We start from the raw sequence: 23243 nt of genomic DNA on the forward strand, positions 1-23243 counted from the left end.
TAAATGAGATGCAGCTGGTTTCCAACATGTTTTCCTAGCACTGGGATTTAAAGAAAAAAGCAAAAAGGATCTTCCTTGGAAATCAATTCAGAAAACTGGTTCTTGAGCCAGTGATTCTCAAATGTGAGTGTGTCTCAGAATCACCTATAGCAGGGGTCGCCAACCTCTGGACCATGGACCACAGCAGAAGAGTGAGCAATAACCCACTGAACTCCACCTCCTGTCAGAATGGCAGTGTCAATAGAGTCTTATAGATAAGTGGTTATGTTGTCGGGGGTATATACCCTGGGGTTCATTGTTGCGTACCAGGAATATTTAGGACATGGACACACATGAGGAGTTTAGGAGTGGAGATTTGATATGTAGAAGAGAAGAGAAAGAGAAGCAGCTTCCTCTGTAGAGGAAGGGGTCTTGGAGCAGAAAAAGACCAGCAGGTGGCAGATGTGTTGAATTTTATAGTCAGGTTTAAGGAGGCAGTGTCTGATTTACATAGCGCTCACACATTGATTCTGTCAGGTATGATGTTTATATAGGGCGTGGAGAAGGCTGGTCACCCCACCCTAATCTTATGTAAATGGGCTTTCCAGTTGATTGGCACCATCTTGTCTGCTTCTTACTGTACATGTGGTTGGAAGAGAAAGGAAGATGGAGCTGCTATCTTGAACATGTCTAGTCCTTAGTTCCTGCCAGCATTCACTTGTGCAGCATTCATCTGTGCAAGCCTCCAGCTTGCTTGTCTATGTCTGCGGCTCAATTTTACATTTTCTTTGTTAGAAAATGATTTGGGGTTGCTTTTCATTAAAAAGAAAAGCCTTACCAAGGACTCCCATGCCCTTACCATCTGCCCGTGTAATTTCTTCTTAACTCCTGTATCAATAGGAGCGTGAACCCTATTGTGAATTGTGCATGCCCGGGATCTAGATTGTGTGCTCCTTATGAGAACGTAATGCCTAATGATATGAGGTAGATCAGTTTCAACCCAAATCCATCCTCATCATCAACTTTCCCCATCCCATGAAAAAATTAGCTTCCACAAAACTGGTCCTCGGTGCTAAAAAGGTTAGAAGTCTGCTGATCTACCGGGTTTATTAAAATAGTAGGCCCCCACTTTCAGCATTTTTAACTCAGAAGTTCAGGGATGAGGCCTGAGAATTTGCATTTCTAACTAGTTCCCCGAGTGGTGATACTACTTTAGACCATAATGTTCATAATGAAATGTTTGTCCTACCTACAGATGCCAACCATAATGTTCATAATGAAATGTTTGCCCTACCTACAGATGCCAATGACCAAGGCATATGTTGGATGAGCACTGTGAGAATAGGTAGAATCAACTCTACTTGAGTGCATTGCCCACACAACTGCTCAGTCTTGTGTGCATTTAGGGAAAGAACAGGTGAGGAGTGGGGGGTGACACTTGGCCCAACCATTTGCCTGTAGATCTTCATGGACTCCTCCCAGAGTTCACCTTTGAAGGTTATGATATGGTGGTGCCAAGAGCGGAGATACTCCTTTATCAGAGCCTCTGGGTTCGTGGTCCTGTGTTGTGACCTCAGCACAATATCAGCACAACCAAAACAAGCTACAGGCTTGTGTTTAGATTCTTGTCAAGACCTCATGTATCATTAAACAGAGGGCAACTGCAGAGCTCTCCGTTCTGTTTTAAGAAAATAGAAATAGTAACTAGCATTAAACTAAACCCACAAACGCCTGTTCCCTGTTGATAGGGTGGTCACGCTACTGCTGCATGGCTTTGCTGTTTCTTTTTTTCTGGTGCAGCTATAGTACAAGCCATGACTCATGCTATGTGCTACCCTCACAGATACACATAAACATTCACAATCAGGTTTCCAAAGCTGTTTCCTTAGTTCCCTTTGTTGCCATTTTACTTTTCATTGGAGGTTGGGCGAGGCAGTCTTTAATTTAGGCTATTTTTTCTGTCTCTCTCTCCCTCTGTCTCTGTCTGTCTCTCACACACACATACACATGCATACGCATGCGCGCGCACACACACACACACACACACACAATCTCGCTGAATCACGAATTCCATGAGAACAGAGTCAGCATTCATATATTTTCTCAGATATCTATTTCTAACCTTAATGCCATACTTAGCACATAGCAGATACACAAAATTTGTGACTGACTGAATGAATAAACATGTATATTATTGCAAGTCAGTTGCAAACAGGTATATTGTTGCAAATAGAAGGTTACCTGTTGATCCTTCCTGTGTTATCTCTGAACTGCAGGAACTTCATTTTTGCTATGAACCAAATGTAGGTAATCTTGAATCAAGCATCAATAACATCTGTTTGTCCACATATAACCTATTTTATAGCAAAGATTATATTCTGATGATTTGTAGATTTAATGTTGTTTATTCATCATGTCTATCACATTTATTTTTAAATGTTTCCAAACAGCTTATTAAAGTACAATTTCATGATAGTAAAAATCTTTTTAAAGACATAGAATATAAAGGGACAGTAATTGGATATAGTTATTCAAATGTAGCACTTAATTTACTTTGAGTTTTTACTTAACCATGTAAAAATGGAATTGTGTTAGCTTAAATAATTTTCATTGTTTAATTAAAAGAAGAAGAAAAAGAAAAAGCAGCTGCAACAGCAGTAGCAACAACACGCCAATAAACAGAAAGATAATACTTTTTCCCCTTGGCATTTATTTCTGGTAAGAACGTATCTTAAGAGCCTTTACTGAAAAGGGCATTGAGTTACACAGGGAATAGCTTTTTCAACAGCTATTTTTCCAGAGGTGTAAAAACAGTCTTTGCCTGGTTACATTATATATCTTACCTCAGTAAAGACATGAAAAGGAATTGTGATAAGGTGAATGCATTCCTACAGAGTGCTAAGCTTCCTGGCGATTTGACTTGATTCAGGAATAGAACTCAGTAAACTGAGCAGATTAAATGATCAATGTTTCTTTTAGATTAGCCCTCTCAAGTATCAATGGTCTCTGCCAGCCTTAGAGGAGATAATGAGGTAATTTCAATATTGAGCTTTTGACAGAGTGTCTGAAGTGTAAAAAGTCTGTGGTGTTAAAAAGATGTCTCAACTTCAGCATGGCATTGCCTGGCATCAGCATGGGCCTTCTGAAAGGCCACCGTTGTCCAAAGTCTAAGACAGTGGTCCAGTGGGGACACATGAAATGACATGGGTTTATGTGTGTCTTAATCGCAGTCCTCGAGAAGAGACAAGGATGTGAGTGTGTATAGTTTATTTAAAAGGTGCAGGAAGCACCAGTACTGCACACAAGACAAGGAGAAAGAAAGGAGAGTCAAGGTAGGGTGCAGCATTAAACTATGGTAGGCAAGTAAAGTTTAATCCTGTAAGAAAACTCTGGAAATAATGTAGAAGACACAGTTCAGAGTTATCCCTCCTGAGGAAGGCTGGGAGTATTTATGTCAGTGCTCTTGGCTGAGGACTACTCCCAGAAAAAGGGTGTTGATTTGGGAACACTTCCCACCAGAGGGGCATCACACCTGCCACATACACAGGCAGATTCATCTTCTGTGGTTCTGAGAAAAGCCTTCAGGCACAGAACTGCACATCCTGCAATGGGAGGTTGCCTTGAGCACAGTGAAGTGGGGTGCAGTCTGAGGAACTTGGCAAGACACTGACAGCATCTCCTCTGGTGTGGAAAACAGCATTAGAAAGCAGTGGTCACAAGACTGGGTGCAGTGGCTCACACCTGCAATCCCAGAAGTTTGAGAGAGGCTGAGGCAGGTGGTCACCTGAGCTCGGGAGTTCGAGACCAGCCTGGGCAACATGGTGAAACCCTGTTCTACTAAAAATACAAAAATTAGTCAGGTGTGCTGGCATGCACCTATAGTTCCAGCTACTCAGTAGGCTGAGATGGAAGGAATGCTTGAGCCTGGGAGGTGGAGGTTGCAGTGAGCTGAGATGGCACCATTGCACTCCAGCGTGGGTGACAGAGCAAGACCTTAGCTCAAAAATAAATAAATAAATAAATAAATAAAAGGGAGCGAGGAAGAGAGATGGAGAAAGGGAGGGAGGAAGGGAGGAAGGGAAGGAGGGAGGGAGGCCTGTTGACAGAACAATGAATAATTACGCACATACCTAAAGTGAATACTCAGGTGAGATCCCCAAGTACACTCTTTCAAGTATGGGTTTGATATTCCAACTAAAGCAAATGTAAAAATTGAATGTTAACAGTGGGTGTCTTCTATTAGTGTGGTTGTTTGCTGTCTTCTCCAGAATGGATGTTTTTAAGAAGTCCTTTCTCCTCACCGGCTCCCATTAGCTGCAAAGGTTACCCCTACATCCTTGAATCTCTGTATTTTTTAAACCTATTTCTCTAATGCTGCTTATAATATTGTCGATAATATTTATCGCCCCTTGGCTTGTTCAAATATATTTCTTTTCCACTATAGGTATATTAGCATGTTTCCACGCTGCTGATAAAGACATACCCTAGACTGGGTAATTGATAAGGAAAAGGAGGTTTAATGGATAGCCCTCACAATCATGGTGGAAGGAAAAGAGGAGCAAAGTCATGTCTCACATGGCAGCAGACAAGAGAGAATGAGAACCAAATTAAAGGGGTTTCCCCTTATAAAACCGTCAGCTCTCGTGAGACTTATTCACCACCATGAGAACAGTATGGGGAAACTGCCCCCATGATTCAATTATTTCCCACCAGGTCCCTCCCACAGCATGCAGGAATTATTAATTCAAGATGAGATTTGGGTTGGGGACACAGCCAAACCATATCAATAGGTCAAATGCAAAGCCTGAAATACAGAGAGGAAGACATCATTATAAATCCTGGTTCCGTCACTTGAATACATTACCTTGAGCAAATTATTCCCTTGTGGAATCTCAGTTTTTCCACCTGTAAAATGGAGACGGCAAAAATTAACAGTCACCTCAGGGAGTAATTACGACACCAGAATGAGCTAATGAACGTCACTGTTTTGCTAGGTGGTAGGGTTGAGTACAAACTTTGGCAGTTTTGATTGTGGTTGTTGCTGTTGTCATTACTAATTACTCCCTAGATTCATCTGGGTCTTGCAGTCAGTTTGATGCCTTGTTCCATAGTTTCTTTTTTACTTCCAGATTTGGTTCAGGTAAAGTTGGCAAAGCAAGAAGAGCTGGATTCTTCTTACCTGCTTCACCTTAGCTGGTTCCTGCTTCATATATCTTTTAAGATGTTTATAGAAAACTAATCAGTGTCTCCGTTTGTTTTCTAATTTTCTTTTGCTCACACATACCATGGCCACTTGATTAGCAATCAGTGCTATGTTGGCAGGCATATACAGGCCTTGTTCCTACTAATCAGAAATGTAGGAAGCAAATGCTCGTGTTTAAAGGGAACCCTTTTTTGAGCTCTTGTCCCATGACTCCTAATTGTTGTATTTCTCAAACTCAACCCAGCTGCAAGCTTTATTAGGGAAACATTTATTCAGATAAAAGCCTCAGTTATGAAAGAGGGGTAATTATTTTGCAAATGTGTTTGAATCACTGTATGCTATAGTGTAACTCATCCCCAAATAGAAAAGGTGCACATTTGGGCTGAAACGTTGCTTTGTAGATGAACAATACAATAAGCATATGACTGGGAACTTCTGGCAAATGATAGGAAAATGGTCAAATGAAAAGACACCAGTAAAATGAGAGACTGAAAAAAAAAGTGATCAGGAAGCTCTGAAAGCTGACGAGAGTGAACAAAATGCCTAAATTCCATTCATCCACATTCATTTATTTATTCATTCATGATCCATTGAATATTTTGTGGCTCCTATATATAGTTTGCGCTCAAAGAATTCAATGTTTTAGTTGGGAGAGATCAATGAAAATACGTTAACTGCATGCCAACTGGGATCTCCCATTCCATGAAATCTAGATAGAATTGGACCAAAACTCTGTTGCATGCCTTGAGAATGCTCGGTGATATCTGTGACATTTCTGGAATTTCACAGGGGTGGGTGCTCACTACCAAAGGTCCCCTCCTAGCTCTAAGATCAGCATCTGCTAGTTTTGTTGTTTTGTTTCATCATCTTTACATTGCACAATCCACATGTAGAAAAATAGCCCTTCCCTTCTCTTTGAAAGCATTGTGTGGACAGCACACTTCATTGAAATTCTAGAAAGTTGTGTTTGGAGATTGTATCAACTCCCAGTGGAATATTAAACATGGCTATTCTTAAATGTCCTCCAGGCACCAGGCCTATTTTCTTTTGTTGCTTGTACCTAGCTCTCTCTCTCTCTAACTACCTCCAAGTTTTCTTTTTCCATCTCTGTTCCCATCTCTCCTCTTGATTTTCTACTCAGTGTGTGGGGGCTGTTACATGGTATGAGTATTCTATATTCTTGCTCCCTCATTGAGTTCCAATCTCAAGCACTTATATGCATACCCAGCAAGTTGTTTTCCAGAATGTAACAGTTCTCTTCCATTTAAAAGAAACTTCCCTCAGTGGTAATTCAAGGAGTTCTTCATATATCCTGAATATAAGTCTTTGTCAGATGCATGAATTACAAGTCACTTCCCTTTGTGTCTTGTCTTTCACTTTCTTAATGGTATCATTTGATAAACAGATGTTGTTTATTTTAAAGAAGGCTAATTATTTATTTTTCCTATTAGGGTTATTGCTTCTTGTGTCCTGTTTAAGAAATATTTACATACCCCAAGGTCATGGACATTCTCCACTAGGTTTTCTAAAAGCTTGATTTTCATAGGTTTCATGATTAATTTTCTTCTTAAACTAATTTCATGTATGGTGTGAGGTAGAGGTCAAGATGTATGATTTTTGCAGTTGCTGCAGCACAATTTATTGAAAAGATCACCCTTTCCATCACTGAATTGCAGCCATAAATCAAATAACCAATATGTGTGATCTGTTTTGCACTCTCTTTCCCTGGTCTTTATATTTAACCTTGTGCCGGTATGAAGGTGGTAAATTTTAATCATTTTCGTTTTTATGTAGGCATTTAAAACTGTCCTGTTGTACGTGCTCTGATAATAGAAATACAGACTATAACACACGCCAGAGGATTTAACCTAAAGGAAGAGGGTCAGAGTTGGCTTTCTGAGTGGATGTGTCATTTAGTTGGAGAAGTACTTCATGGGTCTGCATTCTAGGGCATGCCCTACTTGGCAATTTTCTCACTTTATGATGGGATGGGTCCTGTGATGTGGCTAATGTGAATCATGCTATATGTGCACTGGCCTGGAATAGATAACGACAATAAAACAAGGAAGATGCCCAAGAAGAAGTGAAATAATCTCATTGTAAAGATGTGAAATTGAAGTTTAAAGAGAACAGGTGATGTGCCCAAGGTCACAGAGTTGATGAGTTACAATGGTGGGATTGGAATTCAGGTTTCCCAATAGATCCAGCCTCTTCCCATGACCCTGCATTGTCTCTAGGTACAAATGCTCAAAGTTGCTGAGCTATAACGTGGTGATGCTTGGATTCGTACTCAGTTCTGTTTAACTTCAGGGTCTGTGCTCTACCCAGTATCCTTGATTACCTCTTTGGAAAAGCTGAATTTATTTGTATGCCTAACTAAGAATGAGCTAATTGATTCCCATTTTAATATGACAACTCTGCCTTAGCACTATCAATATGTGTCCAAAAAATCTTACGGTGCATGACTAATTGCACTTTGGAATCATATACATTTAATTACATATTTGATTTGAGAGTTTAGCATTTACAATTATTGTCATCTCCCACTTACTGAGCTTCCGTTCTTCCATTCTAATTGTCTTTGTTGCAGACTTTTTTTCGCATGCATAGAAAAGAAAGGCACAATTTCTTTTTTCCATATTTATGTATTATATGTTGCTTTAGCATCATGAGCCAGATGTGATAGTATTGACTAGATCAGTTCTCATAATGTACCCTTTGCAGGATAGACTGTGAAAGTATAATTTTGGCAAAATGACTGAAATCTCTGTGAATGATTTTTTCTTTTCGTATATAAACCTAAGCATCCAATAGTGAAAGTTTATACGACTCAAATGGAAAAAGAATTCATGACAAAAGGTGTGATTATTGGCGTAAGACCCTGAAATTCCTTTCTGGGTGAAATAGGCCCTTTCTTCCTTCCATAAGAGGCTCTGACTGATGAGTTGGCTTTTATCAGGCAATGTATGTCTGATGCAATATCTGTGGATAAAACCACCAGCCCCTATCAAGTCGATCAAATATTTATTGAGCACTTATTATGTCTAAGACACTTTGGGGAACAAAGAAATATAACCTGGCCTTGCCCTTCAGGCTGTTATCAATTGAGACAGAATTTGGACTGCTGCAATCAATTACACAGATGTCTCTCAAGCTAGTGTCTTTGATGCTAGATGGAAACAAGACAAAATGCGCTTAATAATGAGTTAGTTTTCTTTGTCAAGTGATCGGCCTGCCACATCATTGAGGTAACTTCACATTTTCTTGCATCTTTTGCAATTAGCACCTTCAGCTGACTCTGCAACCTGTTGAGAAAGAGGGCCCAGGCAATGTTGTCCTTGGCATCTTACTCAGGTCTTGCTTCCACTGCAGTGAATGCACTCAAATAGCCCTTTATCAACTGAGTCCCCTTGAGAATAAGTATTTACTGTCTCTTGATCTCCAGCCTTAGGAAATAACCCAATTCATTACTCAGCCATTATGTAATTCATTACTGTCATTAGAGATCAGGAGAATCGTGTTACAAGAACTGAGAATACAAGGCAAACCTCACCTCTCTTTGTCCAGCATGATTAACAGACTGTGGACGGGCCCTAATTTGGAGTCCCATTTATGGGATTTGGTTTTATGACATCCTCCAGCTTCTGATATGACTTGCAGAAGTATTGCTTAACCTGATGGAAAACAGATTACTAGTCAACGTATTTACCAATACTATGTGTCTGTAGTGGGCTTTGGTGGACTCCTTTATGGGATTTTGATCTCTCAACTGAACAGAGCAGTTGGTCAGGAGGGTTATTAAGGGAGAATGCATTATTAAGGGATGGATCATACCTCAGCCAGAGTAGGTGGTTATTCCTACTACCTGCTTGGTTGTCAAATGCATCAATTGGCAATTTGTATTTTTTCAGCTTTCTCTCTGTGTTTATTCCGTCTATCTACCTATTTCTTACAGAAGAGTGACCAACAGTATGTACCCAGGAGGTGATGGTCAAGAGTATAAAGTTTCAGAATTTAAAAAATTATAGTTGCAAAGTGGATATTTTTGGATAATCCTGGAAAAATGGAAATATTAGATCATGAAACCAGATATTATCCATGCTTCTGTGTTGACTAAACTAATTATCTTATTATGATGTTTCGGTTTTCCCATTTGCTTATTGCATGTAATTTTGACACATCTGCCTCAATAAGAAGGGTACGAAATTAAGTAAATTTTACAAAGAGACATTTTAAAAGAACTCTTTGTTCTAGGAGGGAACTTATCACATTGAAATTTTCTTTGATATAAAATATCAAAAACCATAACTAGATATTTTATTCAAATATTAAGCTTGCAAGTTTGGGAGCAGGGGTGGGAATCCCAGTACAGTCAAGTTATTTTGATGTTACTTTTGAGGCTTAGAGTTTATCTTCCATATTTCCAATGAGAATCAATTCCTCAAGTAGAATTTTATGATAAACTGCTGAAAGTAGTATTTACAGTGGAAACCCTGACAAGAATGAGTGTCACCGGGAGTAATGAATTCATGATGGAACTAGTTGGGAGTGTGTGACATTTTAAGTGCCTCATCGCTCTGAATTCACTTGGCATTTATTGTAATAGAAATGACCATATTGAATTCATTTGGCATTCATATGGACTTCACATGTATTTATGGAGATGTAACATGGTGATTTAACATTTACTCTACTAAGTATTCTTTAATGGACATTGAAAGACATTGTCATACAATGCTTAATAAAGCCAGTAACTCTAACGTTAATCTGTCAAAACAAAGAAAGGAAAAACCATTTTGATTCCCAAAGCACCTGAGTAAATTCTTTGGATAAGCCAAAATTATGTATTTACTCCCCCAAATCTGCTTTCTAAATTTTTAAGCCACAAGGTTGACTCTAGGACCAAGACAATAAAGCAGATGTTCAGTTTAGGATTCTTTATATTCTAAAATTGTCTGCAAATACATTAATCTCAGTCTAAAAATATTAGGGAAAGATTTTCTTGGAACATCAGCAGTAAATTTAACACATGGCATGCCTTCAATAGATTTCTCTTTTTCCCCCTTTTAGAGTTCAGTTTGCTCTCTTCAACGTAGTCCCAAAAAATACATTTCTGTTTCTTCCTTGAAGAAGAATTATTTTTAGAACAAACACATCATTATTTGGGAACAATCAAAAGATCAAAGGCATAAGAATCTTTGCTGGAAAGTGAAGGAAGACTTCTTCAACCAACCAAAATGACAATCTTTTATTTTTATTCTAAGAACAGAGTTGTTCCAGGACACAGCCTAATGCAAACTCTGCTACTAGTCACTTTCAAAATGTTGTTTAGAATGCCTTGTTTTTATATTTTCTTTTAGTTGCTTTCTTTACACCACTCAAAAGCAGAACCTTTATTACAAACACACCAAAAGGTACCATATAACTAGTCTTCCTGGTTTGAATGTAACCCATGTTCAAGTATGATTGTAGAGTATTAGTTATTTTGACATCAATTTACTGAACACATTTTAATGAGGACCAGAAGGAAGGACAATATTTACTTACTTTCATGATATGTATCCTATCCAGATCTTGTAGGTGATAGCACTTCCAGATTTACTATAGAAAATTGAGTTACTGTAAACATCTTTTAACTCTGCATTGTGAGAGAGTTTTCAAATCTTTGGCATTACCCTGCATAAACCTCCTCACAACCCAAAGAGATATTTCGAGTGAGGGGATGAATTAGTTTCTTAGGACTGACATAAAAAAGTACCACAAACCAGGTGACTTAAAACAGAAAATACTTGTCTCACAGCTCTGGAAGCTAGAACTCTGAAATCAAAGTGCTGGCAAGGGCCACGCTACCTTCAGAGTGTCTAGGTGGAGATTTGGCCTCATCTCTTTTAGGTTCTGGTAGCCCTAGGTGTTCCTTGGCTTGTAGCTAAATCACTGCAGTCTCTGCCTTGTTCCTCACATGGTGTTCTCCCCACGTCTCTGTCTTCACACGGCGTTTCCTTCTTATGTGGACCCCACTCATACTGGAATAGGTCCACTCTAACGGCTTCATCTTAACTTGATTACATGTGCACAGATTCTATTTCCAAATAAAGTCACTTTTGTAGACACTAGGGGTTAGGAGTTGGATGTTTCTTTTAGGGGACACAATTCAACTCCTAAATGGGGATCTCCTGATAGTTCTTAATAGGGTCAATATTTCAATGAATGCCTTTGTTTTTTATAATGATCTTTCCTATGATACAGGGTGAGACAAAAACCAACTTATTTGCCTTTAAGAGCTTGTTTGTTTTCTGCCGTTTGTGCTAGCAACAGTCAGAGAAATGAAACTTTTTTTTTTTTTTTTTTTTTTACAGCAAATTGTTTTTCTCAACCCATTCTATCTGAAAAAGAACGTTCTCTAGTTACTGCCTCTTTGGTCTAAAGGCATCTCCTTGGTTTCTGTGTTACAGCCTCTGTGTTAATTATAAGTTGCTTTGCTTTACAAATCCAAAATGAATTTTATAGTGGTTGATAAAAGCCAGGATCCTGAGTTCTGATAAAAGTCAGAAACCTGAGTTAGGTTTCTCTTGGTTGCAAGCAAAAGGAATTCACTATGATTAGTATCAAGCAGGTAAGGAAAGGGAAGAAAGAAGATTGTTGGGGTGTGTCTTAGTTCGCTAGGGCTCCTATAACAAAGTGCCACAAACTGGGTGGCTTAAACAAAAGGAATTTCCTGTCAATCTGTTCTGTAGGCTGGAAGTCTAAGGTCAAGGTGTAGGTAGGGCTGGTTTCTTCTGAGGGCTGTGAGGGGAATCTGTTCATGCCTCTCTTAGCTTTTGGAGGTTTGTTAGAAACCTTTGGCATTCCTTAGTTGGTAGCTGCATCATCCCAGTCTCTCCCTTCCCTTCACATGCCAGTCTCCCTTGTCTATGTCTACCTCTGAGTCAATATCTCCCTTTTTTTTTGTAAGGACATGGTATGGTTTGGCTGTGTCTCCACCCAAATCTCATCTTGAATTGTCGCTCCCATACTTCCCATGTGTTATGGGAGGGACTGGTGGGAGATAATTGAATCTTGGGAGTGGTTTCCCCCGTACTGTTCTTGTGGTAGTAAGTCTCATGAGATCTGATGGTTTTATAAGGGGTCTCCCTTTTTGCTTGGTTCTCATTCTTTTTCACTTGCTGCCAAATGGAAGATGTGCCTTTCACTTTCCACGATGATTGTGAGGCCTCTCCAGCCACGTGGAACTGTGAGTCCATTAAACATCGTTTTCTTTATAAATTACCCAGTCTCAGATATGTCTTTATCAGCAGTGTGAAAATGGACTAATACAGGATACCAGTGATACTGGATTAAGGTCTACCCATGACCCTATTTTAACTTGATTACCTCTGTAAAGACCCTATCTCCAAATAAAGTCACTGAGAGTTAGAACTCCCACATATCTTTTTTGTTGGTGGTGGTAGGGGGTGGGCAGTAAAACCCACAGCAGTGAGAGAGTTGTACGCACATGGACACAAAGGAGCATCTGATCATAAAAAGAAGGAAACCAAACCTGTCTGGGCACTGCAATATATGAATCTGGAACTCTCCAACTGATATACTTCAGCTTAGATGTTGCCCATCACCATATTTCTGTGTCCTGAATTTCACATCCTCAAGAATAATTTTATTGGTCCAGTTCAGCTCAGATACCTTCCCTTGGCTCACTCTTAAATCTCCAGGGAGTGACGGCATAGGTCAGAATGGTCATGTTTTGGGGGGTGTGCAAGTGTGTGTGCTTGTGTACATGTGTGAGGATTTTGTCCCCTACAAAAGTCAGTGGAATCATTGTGAGACTGTAAGCCGCCCAGAGGGTATCTCCTTCCCCCACATCCCTCACCCCATCCCAGTCTCTGGAGAGGAAAGTCTGCCTGTGCTCTCAAAGAAGAAGTGGCTTTTCATTGATTCAGAAACAAACATCAATTTTTTTTTTTTTCCAAGATGGAGTCTCGCTCTGTCAACCAGGTTGGAGTACAGTGGCACAGTCTCAGTTCACTGCAAGCTCCGCCTCCCGGGTTCATGCCATTCTCCTGCCTCAGCCTCCTGAGTAGCTGGGACTACAGGCGCCCGCCACCATGTCCAGCTAATTTTTTTGTATTTTTAGTAGAGATGGGGTTTCACTGTGTTAGCCGAGATGGTCTCGATCTTTCCATCTCCTGATCTCGTGATCCACCTGCCTCAGCCTCCCAAAGTGCTGGGATTACAAGTGAGCCACCGTGCCTGGCCAACAAATATCAATTGATATCTGCTTCCTACAAGTTGTTCTATCCTGAGCTGGAGGTATAGATACAAGCAGTGGGTCCTGATGTTCAGCTATTTGCATGGGTAAGACTGAAGTAGGAAAGGACTTTTCATCTCCTCCCAAGCCCAGGACACAGCTCACCATGAGGGCGTTGGGTACGCTGGCAAGCATCAGGTAAAATAACCACATTTAGGTTCTTATGCGAGACCACTGCATGAGCTCAGTCCATGGCAATGAGTCCTATTTTGTTGAGATGCCCAAGCAGAAGTTTCCTTACTGCCAGCATCCACAGGGCTGCCATGTGCTCCCCACAACTCTTCCAGGCTTGACTCAAGTGCAGGGAGGCCCAGGGAACTCCAAAGGGAGGGTCTATTCATCATGGACCCGGGCTTGCTCTGACGTCCATAACTGTCTCCCCCTGGGGATTTTGATGAATATTCAAGGACATAAATTCACGCACTGGCTCACGTATCGTACACCCATGGGAACCAGGAGGCTCAGTATGTCTTCCTAAGTGTTCCATTTCCTTCCCAGGAGCCACAGAGCTGCCACAAAGAGATGAGGCCCATAAACCACTGCATGTGTTTGTTGGTCATTTTTCTTTAGTGCGAGGTTTACAAGACTCCCTCCCAACAGGGTCATCATCTCAACACACGCCACTTGGCTGTACACTTCACTGGAACATTGTGTTGTGCTGGGGCTGAATTAAATGTACAATTACTGCACATTTTCTCGAAAGGAGTTTTGACAATGATAAATGCGTAGACATTTTTCCACACTCAGACAACCTGATTCCTTGCCCATCAAGTGGCTCAGGATTCACTTTGAAGAACTGGTCTCTTGTAAACAGGAGAACATGGGTGCTGCCTGAGAAGCTCATGGGCCTGAGTTCAAATGCCACTTGTACCTATCATGTACCATCTGAGCGTGGGCAGCTTTCTTACTCCTGCTGGCCCGAGTTTTCAATGAATAATCATTGCACCTCTGATAAATCTCATTGGCTATGGTATTTCTACTATGCAAAGCTGAGACAACACTTGAAAAGTAATTACCACAGTCCCTGGTTAATACTAGGCTTTCAGTGAGCGTTGGTCAGCATTCAGGCAGGTAAGTTATCCTCTTGCCTAGAGCAGTGATGGCTCTAATATGAGTTCAGATCCCTACAATAGGAGAAACAGTGCTTGTTGCTATTCACAAAGCAGAGAGTAACCATAACTTTTCTTCAGATCCTTGAATATAGTAACAGTAGCTAATATCTGTTTACTTATTACATGCTAGGCAGTGTGGTCCATTTTCTGTGGATCAGATGATTCAATTCTCATACAAACCCTGTGAACTTTTTGGTATTTATTTTACATGTTAGGAATCCTGGTGGGCCAACTGTATGTAGCCCACTGGCCCCTCCAGATCCACTGTCCACCATTCTTTACTCTCCACAAGATGCTGATCTGTATGAAGCCTTAGGAAGGAAACCAGGAGACCTGACACCCTGGCTTGTTCTCCCTCCACCTCTGATTCCTCACTAGTGCTTCTAATTTACTGAAGCCAGCTGGAAACCAGAAGACAGGGCTGCCAGGTGCTCTGCCCAAGGACAGAGCAGGGTATAGAAGGGAGAGTAAATTCAGAGGGCTAAGCAAATGTACTCAGCACATCTGCTTGTGAACATACTGCCAGCAAGTGCCATTTGTTTTAAGCAATAGAGAATTAGATATCCCCTTTGCTGTACTCTTCCAAACTGCTTATTTCTTTCTCCTTTTTCCTCATAGACTATGATCTCTTGATATTATAGCAGGAAACCTGGCGTGGGCTAGCATCTTAGTGTAATCCAGCCTCTCTTAGATTTGTGGATATTTCATTGTGAAAAGGTCAAGATAAAAAATACATTACTAAATATCCATTTATCCTTTATTTTTTTGTCATATACAGAAAAGTTATTGCCAAATATGGCCATAAAGATTTTATTGCTCCAATTTTTATAGCAAAAGCAGACATACTTCTTAATGAATTTTGGGTTATTAGATCAGCAATGGCCAACATGGAGTTTCTGGGTCTTAGGGGACCCTGATTGTGGCAATGAAGGTCTGCAAGCTATTTTAAATATTTCAGAAAATCTAATCTAATCTTACTTTTACAAGCGAGAAAGCTTCACAAACAAAAACATCAAGATGTTTTGCTTTTGACTGAAGTGATATTAGCTCTGCATGGTGAACTTAGTAATTTAATTCTGATCAGCAGCTCTGATTGGCAGTTATTTGTGCCTTTGATTAATAAAACATGGATGAGAAAATAAATTATTACTTAATCTGTGCAGTTTGCTAGATAAAGTCTTTGAAAACCTGGAGTCAATTGGATGGAAAATAATGAACTGGGTGCTCAGTGGTGAAATAATAAGCACAATACCAGCTTGGCATGTCTCACATATGTAGGAAAGCCAAGACAGGCTTCCAGATGGGCCGAGATCTGATAAATAATTCCAGTCAATTATTTGTTTTTAGTAATAACAATAATAATGATGATGATGATAATAGGTAACATTTATTAAGTGGCCAGACACAGTGCTGAAACGCTGTCCATGTAGTATTTTATTTCTTCCTTCCAGTAGACCTAAGAGGAAGGCACACCAATTATCCCTTATTTCAGGTTGGTCTCCTTCAGAAGCAGACTCAGACATTTATGTGCTCAGGTAGTTTATTTGAGAGGTAATGCCAAGAAATACTGGTACGGAATGAAGAAAGTTAGCTGGGGAAAGCAAGGAAGCCAACACCAGGATGCATTGAAAGGCGGGTTTTCTCTGTGGGCACCTGGGATGCCACCTGGGATGCATATCCGGGGATAGGGTAGAACACACCTTTGAGTTGTAACACACAGTCAGCGAGGAAGCTGAGTATTGCTCCTCCGACTCCTGTTTGTAATTAGTTCAGAGCTGCTTTCAGGGAAGTCAACTTCCCGGAACTTCCAGTTCACCCTGTGGAAAGGAAGGAGCCAAGTATGTTCCGGTGGCTACAGAAAGCCCTCAGGTACAGAGATACAGGGGCTTCCAGAAAGCCACTGGTGACGCACAAGGATTTGAATACACACCAACAGCACCTGCTGCACTTCTTTCCTACAAGAGGAAGCCAGGACCTCACGAGTTGTAATAACTGATCCAGAGTCACCAAGCGCTTGTGATGGTGTACTCTTCCAAAGAATTTTTTTGCTGCCTATGTCTGAAGGCTACCAATGTCCAATAATGTACCAAATGAGCCCTTGTTCTTAGAGTTTTTTTGTTTAAACAACAGCTTTATTGAGATATAATTCACATACCATTCTATTCACTCCTTTAAAGTGTACAACTCCGTGGTTTTCAGTCTATTCACAGAATTGTGCAACCATCGCCACAATGAATTTTAGAATTTTTTTTTAAATCTCCTGGAAAAAAACACACTATCCCTGAGTCATACCTCATTTTCCACCATTACATCCTCAGCTCCTGGCGGCCAAAAAATCTCATTCTCTGTCTCATTCCCTTTTATGAACATTTTATAGAAACTGAATATCATATCTGATCTTTTGTGCCTGCCTTCTTTCACTTAGGATAATGTTTTAAAAGTTCATCCCTATCATAGCATGCATCAGTACTTCAGTCTATGCATTGCCAAATAATACTCCATTGCGTGGATATATAACATTTGCTTATCCATTCATTGCTTGATGGACATTTTAGTTGTTTCCACTTTTAGGCGATTTTGAATAATGTTGCCATGAAAATGTGCCTATAAGCTTTGGTGTGGACGTGCATCTACCTAGGAGTAGAATTCCTAGGTTATCAGCAACTCTATTTTTAACCTTTTGAGGAACTGCCAGATTCTTTTTCCAAGCAGTCTTAGAGTTTATTGATGATTTTAATTTGCTGTTTAATTAAGCAAGATGCCTGCCTCACACTGTTTGGCAAAGGAGAAAAATCACCATCAGGCACTTGGAAACATAGATTTCCAGAATTCCTAAAACATTCAAGAAGGATGTTATCGGTACATTGTCAGGGTCGAGTAGATCCTGGATTTTAATGCCTGTACTTGCTTTTTACTTATAAATGATTAATACTTTTGCTTTATAATTATCCATTTAGTTTATGATTATGGGTTGTCTGGTTAACCCTACTGGGTGTAGTGATGCATGCTTTCATCAAAAACATTTTTGGCCTGCAGTTTCTAAGTAGCTAGATTTTAAAGCATATACAGGTGGCAGTTCATTCAACATGCATTCGTTTTTGTTTTTATTTGGCACCTGCTGTGAGTCAGTCACTGTGTTAGGTGCTGTGAATAAAGCGGGGGGACAAAAACCAGATACAATTACATTAGAGAAAAATAAACTTTGAAGGAAACTGGACTGGAAGACACAGCATTTAGTCATTGCTGGGATTCTCTCCATCACAAGCAGCTACTGCATTCCTATCATTCACCCTGAATCTAAGGCAAGCTCTGCTCACAAATGCCACACAAGAAAGAAGTGGAAAACATCTTCTCCAGGAGGGGCTTGCAGTGTAAATATAGAGACAAAGAATGTCTTAGGTGTGTCCTGCACCTAGCATAATCAAATACTACTATGAAATATGCAAGAGTCTGTGTCATCACTGACATTCAGTCTTGGATTTATTCTTTTTTTTAACGCTGTGTACTAGACACTGCCTCTTGGATGTCCCATAGCTCATCACACTACACAAGTGCAAAGTTAAACTCAATCTCCCCACGAACCTCCACCCTCAACCCAGCCCCAAACTTTTTTTCCACTGTATGCTTTTTATTTTAGCAAATCAAGGGTGCTACTCACCGTGCTGTTGCCAAAACCACAAACATGGGCATGATTCTTGGTATTTCTGCAGGCTTCTCTCACCTATCCACCAGTCAGGCAGGTCTTCATCATTTAACCTTCTACTTCTCTCTGACAGATTTGCTTCTCTCTGTCCTCATCTTCATCCTAGATCTAAACCACCATTATCTCTTGCTTGCAAACTTTTCTTCCTAATTCTAGTCTTTACTCTCTAGTTTCTGCTCCAAATGGCAGCTGAAGGATTATTTTCAAGCTCAGATGTATCCTGTCCCACCCTTTGGAACTCCTCATGTATCATCCTTATCCCCAGGTTTAAGTCCATTTTCTTTAACACATCAGAGCCTTGTTCCAAATGGCTGATGAAGGATTATTTTCAAGTTCAGATGCATCCTGCCACACCCTTTGGAACTCCTCTTGCATCGTCATTACCCCCAGGTTTAAGTCCATTTTCTTTAACACAGCAGAGCCTGTCCTTCATGACCCATCCCCTGATGACTTCTCTGATTTCATCTTTACCCAATCCCTTACCAGATGCTTATGTTGAGCAGAGCCAAGTCAAATCTCTTACTAACCCTAGAATGTGGCAGGTTCTTTCACACTGGAAAGTTTGCATAGAATGAGCTTTAAAAAGTACTTTTTCAATAGCTTGTGTCTCAGTGGATTTCTATTAGTTAGGATATGGGTTTGGATGCCATAGTGAAGATTCAAATGTCAGTGGCTTCAATAAGTGATGATTCGGGCAGGAGCAGTTCTAGATTGACGTGGTGGCCCCACTGTGTCACTTAGAGACAAAATGGAGGCAGGGATGGAGAGACATAAATCTGTCTGAGAGATGTGTAGGAAGCTGAATCTTTAAAACCTTTAAAACCTGGCTTCCCTCTTATTTTGTGGCATTTGTGGAATATAGCCTGTGTCCTCATGGCCCCAGGCAACTCACCACCACATCCACATCTTATCCCAGTCAGTGGGAAAGGGGAAAGGGGAAAGGGGAAAGGGGAAAGGGGAACTATATCCCTTCTCTTGAAATACACAAGTGGAAAGTTGCATCTACCACCTCTCCTCATATCTTCTTGGCCAACTGTTGACCATATGATGAAATCTAGCTGCAAGGAAAATCAGGAGATACTGGTCTTTCTTTGGGGGACAAACAGAAGTTTCTGGTAATTATTTTACGTAAAACTAATCCAAAGAAATAAGTACATTTTCCTTCCAGACATGGCAATCCTGGCAGGGTTGGGGGCACTGGAATCACACCACTTTTTGCTAACTAAACAAATTTTCAAGTTAACAATGTCAGATATTGGAAATTCAAGATAGATAAAGGCCACTAGTATGTTGGCAATAGCATGCCCTCTTTACAAATAAAATTTAGAGAAGTCGTGGGCCTCCCAAGTACCCGTAACATGTACATGCCCTCCCTGCTATCTTCTGAATTCACTCTCTGTGCTGAATAAATGTGCAGGGCAGTATACTTCAGTGATTAGGAACAGCAGCTTTGGACTCAGGTCTGTATGCGTAATCACTTATTAATGTGATATTTACAAATTCCCTAAGTTTCCTGAGCTTTATTTTCCTACAAGAATGTTATATGCATTAAGTGGGATAGTATCTAGAAATTGCCTAGGAAATGCCTGACCGATGATGAGCATTTAATAACTGATCTCTAGTATTCGTTACTACAATTAATATTTCTTAAACTGTTTCCGCTATGACCAGTTATTACTTCTTTTGGAGACACGATAGCTGGAAAATGTGCACTCATAATTTTGTCAATATTTATTTCTTCATAAGGCAAGACAAAAGGAGTCCTGTGGAAGACTCCTCTTCACTTTGTTCTTAATCTACCTGGCCTAAGATATCCACACTTGTCTGAGAGGTGGCAGAGGTGGATGAGGGACCACAGCTCTGTCTTTCTCTTAGTAAACTCACAGATTAGTAACTGAGTACTCAGAATCTGCTGTGTGCCATACCTAACCTAAAATCCCAATTCTACCCATTTCTGGCTGTCAGACCTTGGAAAAGATTCTTGACCTCTCTTAGCACCAACCTCTGCTTCTAAAAATGACAATAACTTGAATACCTACTTAACAGTTTTCCTGGGAGGAATAGCTGAGATGCTTTGCATAAAAGTACTTAAAAGAGTATCTGATATATCGTTCATGCTTGATAAATATGAGCTGACTTAAATTCCCCCATTTAAGCATGAATTTCAGCAGAGGCAGTAGGCATAGAAAGGAGAGGCTGCAGTGAAGAAAAATTTAGAAGGCATAATGGAAAGGGCCTAGTGGTGGTCCAGTGTCAGGGAGATGGCCTGGATAGAAATGTAGCAAATTATCCTCAACAATTTGATGATTTGATAGAATGGTTCACCAAGATAAAAAACGCAGTGGGGGAGGAGAGGGCTTGAGAGGAAGACAATGAGTACAATGTTAGGCGTGGTCAAGTTGAGTGGTCAAGGGATTCACACATGGAGATATTAAACAGGCATCAGATAGCCAGGTCTGAAGCTCTGTAGAGAAGTCTAAGTTCAAAACATCCGTTCAGGAGTCACTTGACCCAAGAGTCACCGGCCACGGGTCACAGGCTCCATTGTCTTCAGGGACAAGTAGCAGTCAGGTGAAAAGCAGGAAGGAGAGACGGTTAACTTGGGGCCAACAATGCAATGCATGCCCTGCCTGAAGGCCTTCAAGTGCATTCACCTGGGTGAATGAGCACATCTTAGGTGTATTCAGCCTGAGGTATGAATGGAACCTTCCGCCTGGGAAGATGTTAAAGTGGTTATGAACCAATGAAATCTACCCCCAAGGTTTTCCTGGTGCAAAAAGAGAAGACTGAAGATCAAATGTACAATGTTCTGCAGTGTTGCTGAAGTCTACATCAGACAGTATTTTGGCGAGGTACAAGGCTTCCCCAGCAGTGTTCATGATCTGACAGCTGTAACCAATACCTGACATTCCCCTTTTGGATATAAATAATTATCTTTCACAGTTATGGCACATACACAACAAGAAAATTTCCCCTGTTATTTGGAAAGCCTCTGCTTTAGAATTCATGTTTACCTTCCAAATCTTTTCTACATTTCAAAATCGTGTTTTGTTTAAAAAGATGACAGACACAGGAAAGCATTGGTGATGGCAATATAATTAAAGGACACTCATTTCACTCAAACTTGCATGGTGATTTTTGAGGCGGGGGGGGGCACTGGGAAATGATGTTTTGCCTCCTGTATTAGTTTTCTGTTTCTTCTGTAAACAATTTACAACAAACTTTGTGGCTTAAAGCAACCCATGTATGTCTGGATGCCTTTGGTTCCTTTCTGAGGCCCAAGGGCAGAATCTATTTTCTTCCCTCTCCCAGTTTCTAGGGGCTCACAGCCCCTTCCTTCATCTTCAAAGCCACAAAAGTTGCATCTCTCCAGCCATTTTCTGAGTAGTTACATCTCCTTTGCACTCTTTTCCACCTGTGTTTCTACTTTTCGGGACCCTTGTGATTGCATTGTGTTCACCTGGGTAAGTTAGGGGCCTCTTCTTATGTTAAGGTCAGCTGATTAACCCATATTCCACCTGCAAAGGTTCTGTTTGCTATGTAAGTTCGTAAGTTCTTTTATATCTCTGAGTAGTATTGCATGGCCTGGATGTACCACACGGTTGTTGTTGTTTTTAACTATCTAGTTGCTGAAAGACATCTGGTTTGCTTCCAGTTTTAGCATTTATGAGTAAGGCAGCTATGCACAATTGTGTATGAATTTTTCTTTTAATGGAAGTTTTCTTTCTCTGAGATGAATTCGCCCAAAAGTGCAATGTCTGGATTATATAATTGCATGTTTTGTTTGACTTAAGAAAGAAAACATTGCTAAACTGTTTTCCAGAGTGGCTATACCATTTTAGATTCTATTGAAGAGTTTTGAGCAGTAAGGTGATTCAATCCTATTTATGTTTCAAAAACATTCTCTGGATAATGGATCAAGAATGCCAGTTGGGAGGGCAAATTCAGGAGCAGGGAGATCAGAAGGGAGCCTCTACCGTGGTTCAGGTGAAAGATGAGAGAGAGAGTCATAGCATGGGTGGGTATGGTTGAGATGATGAGAAGCAGTAGGATAAGGGACATACATTGATGATATAATTGATGGTTGCTGCTGAATTGTTTGTGGAAATGGGGAGAAAGGATTCAAGGAGGATTTCTATGGTTTGGGCTTGAGGATAGTGATTCGTGGTGTACCTATTTGTCTTGATAATGGGAGGACAGGTATGGGAGATGACATGAGAAAGAGATGAGTGCCTGTTAAATTCTACACTGGAATCCTTGGGTGGGTGTTTAGAAAGAAGAGTCTGGAGCCAAGGGGAGATGTGGGAAGCTGGAGAGAAAGTGAAAAAGGACAATGTCTATAAATATGCCCAGCGCACAGCATGGCATAGTCACAGGCAACAGCTATCCCCTCAATCTCAAGAACAATCTTTGTCACCTTCTGGGCTTCACAGAATGGCACCTTGAGTTTCCATTTCAATATAGCAGGTGCAGTAACCACGAGAATGTGCAAAGCAGAAGCAAAGAGCAGTGCGCACCCAAGTCTCACAGAGGCTTATTTCTGATATGTTTTAGGGAACTTCTTTGTATAAGTGCATCATAGAGAAGGTTTTGTCTTTCATTTGTCCATAGCAAGGTCGTAATGTTTCTTTAATCTTTTTAAAAAATAATCATCGTTAACACAAACAAGTCTATTGTGATTTTTAATTCTAGGAAGAATTCCATACAAATCGTTTTTAGTACACACGTTTCTGTTTTATATTGTGATTTGGAGGGTTAGAAAGGGTAATGCAAAATATGGATAGCTTTTTCATTGCTGGAACGTTCCACATGGGATTCTGCCTGGGCAATGACTCCCGTCAGCTACAGTTGAGGCCAAAGCAGATGCTCCATTTCTGTGGATCTATTGACAGCCACATGACTCCGCAACTGCCGCTGCCTCCCCACACCCCCTGAGCTGTCGCC

General features: G+C 40.5%; 1 protein-coding gene and 1 long non-coding RNA gene across 3 annotated transcripts in view; one reads left to right on the forward strand and one right to left on the reverse strand.

The window, feature by feature from the left end:
• Window positions 1-23243, forward strand: part of CDH13 (cadherin 13) — a 1187477-nt gene that overhangs the window by 314873 nt on the left and 849361 nt on the right. The gene's annotated exons all lie outside the window — the stretch shown is intronic.
• LOC117088121 overlaps window positions 15336-23243 on the reverse strand; it is a 32839-nt gene continuing 24931 nt past the window's right edge. The window contains exons 2-3 of the long non-coding RNA XR_004439009.1: window positions 16752-16856; window positions 15336-16551 (exon numbers count right to left, since the gene is read on the reverse strand). This is a non-coding gene — a long non-coding RNA (uncharacterized LOC117088121). The remainder of the gene's footprint in view (window positions 16552-16751; window positions 16857-23243) is intronic.

Source organism: Trachypithecus francoisi, unplaced genomic scaffold (assembly GCF_009764315.1).
Source record: "Trachypithecus francoisi isolate TF-2019V2 unplaced genomic scaffold, Tfra_2.0 Lachesis_group10, whole genome shotgun sequence".
Lineage (NCBI taxonomy): Eukaryota > Metazoa > Chordata > Mammalia > Primates > Cercopithecidae > Trachypithecus > Trachypithecus francoisi.